This window comes from Pygocentrus nattereri, chromosome 17 (assembly GCF_015220715.1).
Source record: "Pygocentrus nattereri isolate fPygNat1 chromosome 17, fPygNat1.pri, whole genome shotgun sequence".
Taxonomy (NCBI): domain Eukaryota; kingdom Metazoa; phylum Chordata; class Actinopteri; order Characiformes; family Serrasalmidae; genus Pygocentrus; species Pygocentrus nattereri.
In genome coordinates this window covers 33,705,314-33,719,108 of record NC_051227.1, presented here as the reverse complement: position 1 = coordinate 33,719,108, position 13,795 = coordinate 33,705,314, and positions in this window count along the sequence as shown.

The following is a 13,795-nucleotide window of genomic DNA, read 5'->3' as shown; positions in this document are numbered from 1 at the left end:
AAGTGTTTGTATAAATTCAGAAAAAAGGCACGTTAGTCACAACATATTGTATAATTTCTATATTGTGGTCTATTTACACAAAGTTGGGTTAGTTCCGTCATTTATGTTGAATAGACAGTCCCAAAATTTTACTGTGCTGCACTGATGTTGAACCGTATGATTGCACTGAATTAGTATGACCAACAGTGTGCTGTGCCCTGATTGGTGTTCTTGCTTTATGCTTCTTTTATTTTGACATGTTACATCTTTATACACTCATAAACCAAAAGTCAGATTTCACAAAATGTAGTGGAGTAAAAGTCAGATATTTGACTTTGAAATGTAGTGGAGTGAAAGTAAAAAGTCGCCCAAAATTAAAAAACTTCAGTAAAGAACAGATACACAAAAAATACTTAAGTACAGTATCGAATTATATTTACTTAGTTACTGTCCACCACCGGTGATTGCTTACAACCCCACTGGACGTTGTTATGATACACAGCCTGTTAAAAGTCCTGGGGCACATTGCCTTCTTTTGAAGTTTTCTGAGTAATGCTTGTTTTCCCTGTTACTTTTTAACTAAGAAAATATACCTGCAGAGGTTTTGTTGTCATGAAACACTTATTGCATACACTAATGCTTTGGGTATATTTACAATACTCAGCTTCATGTACATCAAAACTTTCACAAACCATTGTTAAAACAAATTATTGTTAAAGCACATATGGAAACTCTTTTGGTGTTTAATACTATTTCTAAGGCAGAACCGTAATAAATACTGTCACAAATACTTACACATTTATATTGTTCACATTAAAAAAATAAAACTGGTTTTTAATTTGTTATTGCAATAAAAAGGAAAAAGGAAATGCCAAAAGAAGTTGTCTCTCAAACTTTTGACAGACAGTGTTTGTCTACTTCCAGATAAAAGTAATACAGTCACAAAGACAGCAATTGAAAAAAATGCAAAACATAATATCAGATTAATGTGTTGGTGAAAAAATAGCAGATTATATGATGACAATCAATGCATTAAACTGTTTTATGCAATACTTCACAAGGTCTGGACTTAGAGATAAGAGATCAATTGAGGTCTACTTGCCCACAACGCCTTTCCTCTACATCAAATTCCCAAAATAATAAAGATATGAGATAAATTAGATAAACAAGCACTTCTAAGGGTTTTCTGAACCAAGTTTCTCTCAGCTGGGATGAATTTACTATAAAGTGTACACTCAGTAGCCACCCTGAAGCGCCTACCTTGTAGGTCCACCTTGCTGGTGTACAATTACAGAACTGTAGCCCTTATGTTGATACACAGTTCATTAGATATCTTCTAGCCTTTCACTAGTGGTCAGTTTCTGATCACACACAACCACTCTAAGCTGTATGTACCCCAAAAATAGTTCTGTGTGATACACTCATACCCACAACATACACATTAACATGTCAGTGTCACTGCTCTGTTGAGAATGATCAACAAGCCAAATCAGCGGTAGTCCTTTGATCCAGCAATTGACCAGTTAAAAAGGACGTACAGAGTGGACAACAACAGGCTACAATCAAAGGCAATCGGGACAGAGAGACAGAGAGAGAATCAGGCTGCAACAAAAGGCTCTGATGATGTATCATCTGCAAGGTGAGATGCATTTGTAAGCTTCACCTTATAGGTTTGTCAAAATTGAAAGAAGTCACATCATTACCAAGGTTCAGTTTGACGTTTAGGTCTCAAATACAAAATCAACATTATACTGATGAAGTTATGATGACAATAGTAGATAACTCACTTACATCCTCGGAAGACAGGTCCTTCACCAAGTTTTGACTGAGTTCTCTTTGAACACTCATTTAACACACTTGGAATCATCAGATTCATCTGTTAAGGGAAGAGTTCTTTAATGTTTAATGTTTTTCTACAATCAAACGGGACAACAATCTGATCATATTAAATTCTTGGCTTATTTCTCACATTAGGCTATTTAATTTGACCAGGTACCGTGTGCACGCAACAAGTGAATTTCACATGAATGAGTATACACACACTCCTACCCCACCACCCGCAGGCAGTTCAGATAAAAATAAACTGTGTGTATGTATATATATATATATATATATATATATGTGTGTGTGTGTGTGTGTGTGTGTGTGTGTGTGTGTGTGTGTGTATAAATGGCCAGAAATCATGCAGAACCTGTATTAGACTATTTCATGTAGTCTTATGCTGTTATATGCTGCCAAAAATGCTATAAACAGTATTTTACACAGGAAAATCATATATCTGTGTGGACTACAGAAGAGGAGCCAGTGAATGAAATCACAAACACTGGCATCACTAGGCCAGTTTTAGGGGGGCTTTATCTACCAGAGCTTTACAAACATAACATGAAAAGAAGATCCCTCCGGCTCAGCCAATCCTCGTACGTTGTAGGCCAATCATATCAAACCTGGGGGAGGTTCTCTGATTTTACTTGCTCTACAAATCACTGTCAGCTAAAGTCCGCTGAGGACAGGATTTTGACTAGCAGCTCACAAAAATTAACATTAGACCTTATTCAAAATCTGTAATACACAGAGTGAAACAGTAAGTACTTACAGGGTGAAGTTACCCACTTACAATATGGATTTGTGGTAAATTATGGTCAGTATACCTGGCTGTTGGGTTTTAATCAGTTGCTTGTTAGCTAGATAACTTTGCGTATGCATGAGGCAAAGAAAAAGGTTTAGGTTAAAACTAGAATTACCTAGCTGACTGACAAGGCAACTAGTTTAAGAATGTAAAGAAACATCACTTCACAGAGTGTGAACAAAAGACAGAGACAGAAATGACAATAATAACATAATAATAACAAAAATAATAAATATAAGTTATTAACAGCTCTTTATATTCTTTGTTTTTATGTTTCTCTTCAGTATTTAGAAACAATGACACCAGATTTTGTTACATATTGTTCTTTACAGTAAGTTAATCTCAGTAAAAAGGTTATACAGTGTTGATTATAACACACTTTTATATCCCTTAAATGTTGGACAATTCTGTGGAAGGCCAGTCAGAGGAGATTTAAGGAAAAAAAACTAATACAATTTCAATTGAATGAACTCTCATTATTTCCTAGAGTTCTTGTAAATCTGAATAAACATAGGAAGGGAGGGTGAGAGGAGCTGAAGGAGCAGATCAGACAGAGGTTAGTGATCAAAAAGAAAGCGAGGAAGAGTTGTTTAAGGAATTTTAGCTTAGCTTTTTAAACACGCCTACAGAGCAAAATCATACTCTTTTCTGTGTGACTCTGCTCTGTAGGCACCAACAGAGACCGAATTAATCTGTAACCTGTGCAATTAAATAAAATATTTAGGGCCTGCCACCTTATCTAAGACAGATGAGATAGCATTGACTTGCCTCTTGCCTCTGTTTACATTAACTCTCACAGTCCTGAATCACAGAATTAAACAGAAATTACTATTACAATGATTTTACTAGTGTTTTCCTGTATTACTACTGTATTTCTATTACTTGACCATCACACCTATATGAGCTTGTTGGACATCCCTTCCAAAACCATGGGTATTAATATGGATCTGTGCCCCCTGTTGTGGCTGTAACAGGCTCCACTCTTATGAAGCTTGTGAGGTCAGACACTGATGTTGGACGAGAAGGACTGCCTCACAATCATTGCTCCAATTCATCCCAAAAGTGTTCAGTGGGGTTGAGGTCAGGGCTCTGTGCAGACCACTGGAGTTCCTCCACACCAAATTAAACCATGTCGTTATGGACCTCACTTTAAGAACAGGGTCATGGTCGTGCTGGAACAGGAAAAAAAGTTTCCCCAAAATGTTGTCACAAAGAAGCACATAATTGCCTAAAAACTTTTTTCTATGCTGTACCACTTACAGCATAACTAACGTAACTACTAACAGGAGGACTATACCTTCACCATGACTAAAGGCTGAACCCAAAGCCTGAAAAACAGCCCCTGACCATTATCCTTCCTCCACCAAACTAAACTATACTGGCACTATGCACTCCAGTGGGGTTGTGTTCTCCTGGCACCCACCAAACACCAACTCATCCATCAGACTGCCAGATAGTGAAGACTGATTTATCAGTCCAGATAGCACATTTCCCTTGCTCCACAGATGAGTGGTGTGCTTTACACCAGCCCTGCCAACGCTTGCCATTGTGTATATTTATATTAGGCTGCTCAGCCATGCAAATCCATTTCATGAAACTTCTGACACACAGTTCTTGTGCTGATTTTTATGCATTTCAGCAGTCAGTAGCATCATGTGATCTACAGCTTCATCGCTGAGCTGTTGTTAATCTTAGATGCTTCCATTTCACAAAGATAGCACTTACTGCTGACCGGGACAGATCTACAAGGGTAGAAATTTCACAAGAGCAGAAATTTGGCAAAGGTGGCATCCAATGACAGTGCCACATTTAAAGTCAATGAGCTCTTCAATACATCCAGTTTTACTGTCAGTGTTGGTCTATGGAGATTGAATGGCTATATGCTTGATTTTATACACTTGTTAGCACTGGGTATGACTCAAACACCTGAAAGAAATAATTACAAGATGTGTTCACACACTTTTGGCCATGTAGTGTATTATGAGCTGTCACTGGTTGCCGGCCACAATTGATAGTAAACATTCATTCCATATAATCCCATATAATCCTGTTCACAGGAAACTAACTGAGCTTTCACTTTGCTTGTAATGAAAGATAGTATATTCATAATTCTTTGTGAAGTTGCAAAACAGAGGCATACAAGTGTGTTTCTTTTCTTTACTAAAGCCCACTTGACTCATGGAAGAAGGAAAGAAAGACCGTTTTTCTTTAGAAAACATTTTTTATCACACTTTTATAGATAGCTGCTAATCCGTCAGTAAATGAGTAACTGTTGAGAACTAGTTACTGTATTAGTACAATAACAAGGAAAGGTTTCAAGTGAAAAATAAGACTAAAATAGCGTCACGATTGGCCCCTCCCAGTCCTGTCCATGTGCTCGTGTTGTGTTTACTTCACTGTCCTACCCCCTTGTTTCGTGACTCCACCCCTGATTGTTTCCACTTGTTTTCTGCTTGTCCCTCATCATCCCTGTGATATATAAGCCCTGTGTTTGCCCTGGTCTGTGCTGGTCTTTGTATGTATGAATTGTGTTGATTGAAGTGTTTGGTATTTTTGTTCTTCTTGCCACCGTTGTTTGTTTTCCCTGTTTTCTTTTGTTATGTCTGACTCTATATCTCTCCATGTTGGGATTTGAACCTGGACTGTTTCGACCATGACCCTGGTTTTGCCCCGATTAAATCTTACTTTTCTCAGCATTTGCGTCTGCTTCCTCATTGCTCCATGTTACAAATAGCTTTAATTAGTTTCCTCTCACTGTACACTATTCTGCAGAAATTCATTTCAAGTTTCAAGCCTTCTCATAAATTACATTAGCAAAAACGACTGAGTTCCTGTCAATGTAGGTTAGTACTGGATAACAGTGACAAAAAAGGTGACAGGTTATGTGGCACAAAATCAAAACTGAAAGCATGACTGTTCTTGTTTGCACTCCTTTTCCTGTTGGCAGAATTCCTCTAGCAGTGCTCTGAGCTATTTATCAGGTGGTTTAACACTTCATGCACCAGTTAAATGTGCTATTTGTTTTGTTGTAAAACTTATAGAGTTTCCTTTTTTTACAATTAAATACAAAGACGTAACATTTCAGTTCTATTTAATAGTCACTGTGACAAAAGTCATGTTTCAATGTCATGAATAAATTAGACAGAAGTTAAAGTTCAGGAACTGAAGGTCTTTTTTGAGGTTATATAAAGAATTCTGTTACAAAATGCTGTATTTCCATTTTTATTAATTATAATATTACATTAAAATTTCTTCTCTGTGTGGTCCACTCTGTCCGCTCCATACTACTAACCCCCTTACCCCTCTCCTCCCTCACAAGCCTCATAGCATTGACTTGCCTCTTGCCCCAAGGACCCACCTATCCCAAACACCTCTATCCCAAACACCTTTAGGCCTAAACCATGGGTATTAATATGGATCTGGGCCCCCTTTTGTGGCTGTAACAGGCTCTACTCTTAAGATGCTTGTGAGGTCAGGCACTAACACTGGACGAGAAGCCTCCCAATCATTGCTCCAATTTGGAGATAGTTATCCATAGTTATATTGGAGAAAGTCAACTTTTTGGCAAAATCTGATATTATTTTCATTTACAATGGTGCCTATGCAGAAACATATTTTTTTCAAAGCTGTGTTGATGCATTTCATTTATAAACCTTTACTCAAACCCATATTTCCAGCACACATCCAAAAACCTTTCCCTGCTTTGTAAAAGCAACAAGTATCCCACCTTACCTTAACTCACCCTATGAGTAAAAGTGATGATTTATTGTAAGATAAACAACTACTGTTCTTATTGTTAGCTCACCCAACCTGCCAATCGGGTATTGGGAATTGTTTACCATAAACTCATTACAAGCAAACCTTGTTTGGTAACTTGGAGGAAAACCCAGAGAATTCCAGATTTTTCCCCCTATCCTCCACCCTACCATTATCAGATTGAGTTCCACCACTGATAGCTGACACGTCACACTTGAAACCTAACAGGACGTTGGGTGGTGGTACTCTGGTAATGGTTTACAATAAAGCATGGCCTTGGTTTTTAAGTTTGCCAGTTCATGTATGGCAGGAAATAGTTGTAAACGATTTGGAAATCCCCTCTATGATTGAGGCAGGGGGTTTTACATGGAATGATGTAGAGAAAGGAATTTGCTGAAAACAATGGACTCGGGACCCTATCTTGTACCTACTGAAAAATGAAAGGTAAAAGTGAATCTGATTCAGATCTAGAGGAATTTTCATCAGGTTTTCAGGAGCATAGACAGAAGCAGAATGCTTCCACTGCAGTGTAAAAGTCTAGCTGATCTTTATGATAATAAGATTCATGACATGATAAATTTACAACAGTGCTCATGTATGAATTCCTGAACTAGAACTTGCAATGGCTTAATGATATATTTCCATCCCTTTTCCCCTCTACTGCAGGAACATGGAGAAACAAAGCCCATGTTTCAGACAGAGAAAGATTTTGACTTTCTAAAACATGAATCACATTAGCCATCATAGCTTTGTATGTCATTATGTATTCTGCACTGTCTACTGTATTTGTGGGTGAGTTTGTGAAGCGATACTACACGTTGCTGTTTTTCTTGGCATCAACCAGGTCATAGGCTGGAAACACCTGTCTTACAAAAAAAAAGATTGCATTTCCAGTAAAAGGTCTGGTAAGAAGAGACTCTGGTAATAAGAGTATTGAAATGATTGAGTCATTAAACTGTCTTTCATTGCATGTGATAGTGTAAAAGGCATTTAGTTCCTGTCCTCAATCAGTGATTTTAGAGAGTATGGCTGCAAAGGAAAAGGCTTTTGCACGCTAGCTTGTTTCCTTTCATTATCCTCCCTTCTACTTATACCAACACAGGCCTTAGAAGTGACAAAGTATTGGTGGAAAAGCTGCAACAGGCTAATGAAACACTGCCTGTGCTATCTGATGTAAGGTACACAGCTTTGATCCTGAAGCATTTTTGGCTGCGTCTCATTGCATAGGCTCCAAAAAAAGAGCATGCTTCAGAAATTGAGCTCAGAGCAGCTACTGCAGGACTGTAGATGGGAGAAAAGAAAGGAATTTATGGTCCAGACCCTCACCTTAGCCTACCTCTTTGTGGTCAAAGGCATTATAGGCCTTTGCCCCTCCACCGCAGGAGCCTCATATGGTGATGTGGAGCAGCAAGGCGCGTGTTTCAGTAATTTGTGCAATTAGGACCCCTGGGAAGTGCTGTCAACCGCCGGTCCAGAGCTAGTCCTTGTCAGCTCGCTCTGCACTAATGAGACGTCCGTCCTCCATTCAGACCCTCTGTAATTAAGAGCTGGTTGTTTTCCAAGAAACTTTCTCCTCCCGTCCATCTGTCAGCAAGGTATCAAGCTGGGCACATTGTTCACCCTTTCTCCCATTGTATTGGCTCAGCGGCTCCACTGCACAACGACAGACCTGTGGAAAGCTCACCATTCTTTGGATTTTACATTTACTGTCACTTTAGATCATTATGTAACCACTGCATTTTAATGACACTTTTCTGGTTTCAGTGAACACTGCAAGAACCTTGTTCAGGGTTAGGGTGACTATGCATGAACCTACTTGGTCTTACTAATCTCTCAAGACCAGCCCCACTCCTCCAGAGATACAGTACATTACAGTACTACGCAAAAGTCAGACTACCCTTCATTTATTACATTTCCAATCAAACAGCTGTTGAGTCATTTTCCAGGACTTATTTCTGAGAGTATATATTTCTGAGGAGATTACACTTAAGTAAAGAAGGAGAAGGCCAAAGGAAGGTAAAGGAACAAACAGCTTCCAAAACTTGACTTTAAAAAAATATATATTTTAAAACAAATAGATAAAATGCAACTATGCAAGACCTGGTTGACCATCACCTTTGAGAGAGAGGAGAAAATCAAGATCCATTTTTGTTTCAAAACTGAAAAAATCCACAGGTGTTTCTGTCCATCCTTACACTGTATGAAGACAACTCAACACTATGAGTCTGAAAGGATGTGAAGCTATCAAGATGCTCAAACCGAAAAAAGACAAAACCGGCCACCCCAGAGTCCAGAACCCAACATCACAGTGTTTGGGATTATTTGGATTGTGAGGAGCAGGCGATTAAACCAACTTCTGAATTTTGGAAATGTGAAAAACATTCCCAGGGGATACAGAAAAAGTCTGGTATTATATTTAATTGTTGAGGGTTTGTTATATCTGTTTTCTGCTCCTTGATTCTTGTTTCTTGATGGTCAACATTGTATATGTATGGCCTTACTTTTGCACAATACTATATACCTTAACTCTGCTCTCTTTGAGGTTTGTGAGTGAATGGTGCCACAGGTGGGCTTTTCTTGAAAATCACTAGATGGCTGTTTAAATTCTTTACTGTTGAAAGAGCTCCAGGTCTCAGATCAGATTTGCTGTTGTAAATTCCCCCCAACATGCAATGGCATTTAGTGACAAACACCTTTGTTAAAAAAGAAAAAAGTACCACAATGTTTCGGAGGCTTTCATAGTTATCATAGTTGTGGCAGACCTTTGGAATATCCCAAGTTCAAAAAAGTGCACAACCTCCAAGTTCAGGCCCTTAGATGCACTTTCAGTCTATGAGGCACTGATAGAGCTACAACAATATTCCAAACCTCACTGCCCTCAATTTCTGCCCTCATTACTGATAAACGTTGTAGGCACCAATTAACAACAGTAGAGATCACTTTTCACCATGTCACCCTGGCTGACTAAGCTGTTACTTATTTCACATGCAATACAGTAGTGGATTCATTTATAAAGTAGATTAGTACTTCATTACTTGGATAAAAAAATCCAAACATGTCTTGTGGTTGTGGTTTCATGAGCCACAGATTGTGGTTTGTGGTTTTGGCACATGGCTTGTGCATGCTGTTTTGGGCCAGGATCGTTTAGGGGCCACAGACTGGGTGGTCGACGTGCACCTCCACTGGCTGGCATCCAGAGAGCTGTGCATGTTGCCTGGATCTCTGCCAGTGGCTTGCCAGGCCATGCTGCACGTTCTCCCTTTAATGGTGACTTCACATAGATCAAGCATGAGACTGAATACCCCACTGAGCATTCTCCACACAAAAACACATAACACTGAACTAGCTGTGCAGTGTTGAGTGGAGGGCCATGTATGTCTTATTTAAACCCTTCATTTTTTTTCCCCTGAGGGTCACTTACAAAGTTAGTGTGGCCTCTGTTCTGAATTGACTGAGCTTCAATCAAAAAGCGCTCCAGGTTAAAATGCTCCTTATAACTTCAGTGCAAATAGGCAGTGCTGAACTGCTGTGTGCCGAACAGGTGCATTTTTTAACATGTTGGTTTTTCTGACAACATAAATCTGAAAACTAAATATACACCTTTACTTTTATTATTGCTGTTGGATCAAAACCTTCTCCAACATTCTCAAACTTTACAGCAGAAGGCAAAACCACACTTTCCTTTTAATGTAAGTCAGTATAACAAGACTTTTTTATAAACGTAAAATGACCAAAAACATAGAAACAGTGTTCTGATGCTTTAAAACTTACATACAATGCTAAACACAAAAACTGTGCTCTCCTGTTAACCTCTAGGCTACTAAGTCAATTGTTAATCTTAAGGCTTATTGCCACCATGGTGAAATTAAGTGAGATATGTAATTATGAGAGTGCATGCAGGGCATGAACAGTCATTGCTCACCTCCTCCACCTCATTGGGATCTCTATGAGCACTCTCTTACATGGAGCCATGGATAAAGCTAGAAAAGAATCGTGTCCTACGTGAGCACAGTTCCATATATTCTTATTGAAAGATCTAATACAAAGAAAGTAATTGCAAAACACACATAAGGCACTGATGCATGTGACACTCTGTTGTAAACAAGGTGTACAGGTTGACAGACTGATGACAGTCTTCACTGTAAATTCCCCTAACAAACTGTGACATTCAGTGACTTAACACGTTCGTCTAAAAAGTACCACAGCATAACACATAGCTGTCATAGTTATGGCAGCGCAGTGGAATATCCCAAGAAAACACTAAACCTGTCCTCCGAGACCAACGAACAAAAGCTGACGTTTATGTGGACCAGAAGTTTTCAGAGTGCAGATTTGCAGGAAATCTCCACGGTTCCCTGTTGGTCCAAAAGTCAATGGTCAGTCATGTTTCCACTTTCATTGTCCTGGTTCACTGTAGTGAGGACAAACTATGACGACAATGCGTTTGATAATTAACGAGAATAGACCCACTACAACACAAGCGAGTGACAGAGTAACAGAGAACATGGAATTTTCTTGATTTTCTTCCCTCCACGTATGAATGTGTCATGTTTGCACCTCATGACGTAACTCCTAGACTGACAAAGACCCATGTTTATTTATAAGCAACAGCTGTGGAATGTTAATTGTTCTTGATTTACTTTCATTTTTGCCTGGTGTTTTTTTTAAAGACTACTAATTACAGGAATCACAAACACTGAACTGGGTTGAACAGGTAAACTACTAGAGACCCCCCCCCCCTTTCTTCCCTTTAACACAAACTTGACTGTAATATGAACAACACACTTTAAAACTAACCTTTCGTTTCATGGTTTGTAAGGAAGGAGCAGAGAAACATACCTATTGCTGCCAACACCCATAAGTTTTGTCATGAAGCTTCAAATTGAAAGACAAAGAGAGCGCAACACGCTTGACTGCTTTTCTTCCCGGAGAGTCGGTGTAAAGTTCACAATTATAACACAAGCAAAACAGCAAAGGTGTGTATCAAAGGTGTGGATCATTCAGGTTATTTAGACAAGCTAACAAACACAACATTCAGTATCATGTCTCATTTTTTAGGACTCACACTTCATGTCAGAATACAGGAATGTTCCCTCTGGACTCTGTTGTTTTCATGGATCACAAATATTTGCTTCCCAGTCATGCCTGACGTCAGTGCTAATGTGATGATTGTAACAGTATACATAAGCAAATTATTTGCAATACAAGACATTTATCGGCAGCTTGAGTAAATAAAAGTTCTAAAGTGCAGTCTAGAAACAGCAACAAAGCTGCAGAGCCTTGTGTTGATTAATGAGCAATACTCAATACTTATTACAGCACAGCACTATGCAATACCACACATGCATACACACACACATCTTCTCCTTCAGGGTTGCGGGGGATGCTAGAGCCTATCCCGGTTGTCAGGATACACCCTGGACAGGTCGCCAGTCCATCGCAGGGCAGACAGACAGACATACACATTCACACACGCACACACTCACACCTTGGGGCAATTTAGCATGTCCAATTGGCCGAACTGCATGTCTTCGGACTGTGGGAGGAATATGCAATACCACTCTTCATTTATTTAATTCCCATTCAAAATGGCCATTAAGTACAAGTTATTTATTTTTAACAATAGGGGAAAAAAGCAGTACATTGTCCAGGATTTGGTGTGTCCACTCTTTTACAGCTTCCATCTTTTTCAAGAGATTTGCTTCCAGGGATATTTTACCCGCGTGTCCAAAGTTCAGTCTTGGAAGCTGGTTGCATTTTCTACTTCTCACAAACCAAGTAATCCCAATACACTCAGTGATGTTGAGGTCTGGACTCTGGGGTGGTCAGTCTATTCTTCTGAGAACACCACCATTTTTTTGGTTTGATTTGCATATTTTCCTCTTTTTTGTCTGTTTCCTTTTCTTGGTAGCCGCTTCTTGATCACTACACATCCTTTCAGATTCATAGCCTTGCGTCGTCATCTCATCGTAAGGATGGACAGAAACAGCTATGGGGTCTAACAGATCTGGAGTAAGAGTCAAACTTGATTTTCTCCTCTCTCTCTTGAAGATGAAAGCTTTTAGTGCTGCTTATCTGATAGTGACAGTTTTTATGATCTACAAACTTGTGCAAGTGGATTATCTTACATCTCCTTAGAAATGTCTCCTGAAAAATTCATAACTTGTACTTAATGGCTGTTTGGACTGGACATTAAATAAATGTGGCCTTTGACTTTGGCACAGCACTGTAAACAAGGTAATTATTCGCAATACAATACAGTTATGGGCAGCTACCATAATGAAAAGTGTAATTTGGAAAAAACAACATAACCTACAGAGACAATTGTTGGTTAATGATCATTAAAGATTTATTTTTCTTTTGCATAGAAAATAAAGCATAAATTCGCTGCACTTATTCCAGTTCTTTCTCTTTTATTTCTTTTCTTCTGTAGAAGCTGTTGAGTTCATTGGCATGCTCAAAAGAAATATTAAAGCCATTAGTTTATGGCAAAATGCAGCTTTGTTAGGCTGGGTACAGAGAGTATATTCTGGGAAGCATGCCAAAGACTTTTCAGAATAACTCCAGTTTCAATTCCATGGCCCTTATATGCAATATTGGACGTTACATTTCTCAGAAGCATCTGTATAAATAGCTTCTCCCTTATTTGAAGAACAGTATTCAACAGTGTAGCAGCACCATAACAGGGCATAAGCTAAAAAGTTGTCATCTCTTCAGCACAAGCAGATGTTTTGGGGACATACTGAACCATCCCAATGAATCTGTGCTGTGCCCTATTAAAGTTAATTGTTCCATCATGGAGTTAATGATAAATTGGGTCATTAAGTTCTTATTTAAATCTAAAATGGTTTCAGAATGTACAGTGAAACAGCTAGAAGGAAGCAGAAGTTCAGATGTGTACATGCGTCCGGAGAAACAGAAACAGAACAGGCTTATCTGTCGTATCTCTGAGATCTGTATGGCTGCCAAGTGCAGAGGTGTAATCTCAGCCCATGACTGTTTCTGCTTTGGTGTGGGCGTGAACAGGAACACAGTATCTGCTTAACACAACGGTTTTGCCAATAAACACATTTACATGATTTTCACCTCACCTCAAATATAATCAACCAAGACATGTTTGCTGTCCAGATGCAAGTGTGTGATGAGTGGAAATGTAGTTTGAGCAATGTTAACTGGTAGCTATAGGCTTACGTTACATTTACGGCATTTGGTTGACGCTCTTATCCAGAGCGACTTACAGTTTGATCATTTTACACAGGTAGGCGAAGGTGGTGTTGCCCAAGGACTCTTATTGGTGTAGTGTAGGGTGCTTACCCAGGTGGGGATTGAACCCCAGTTTACAGCGTAGAAGGCAGATGTGTTACCCACTACACTAACCAACCACACCCAGTGCAAAAGAACAGAAAATAACTTTGGATGACAAATACATCTTGG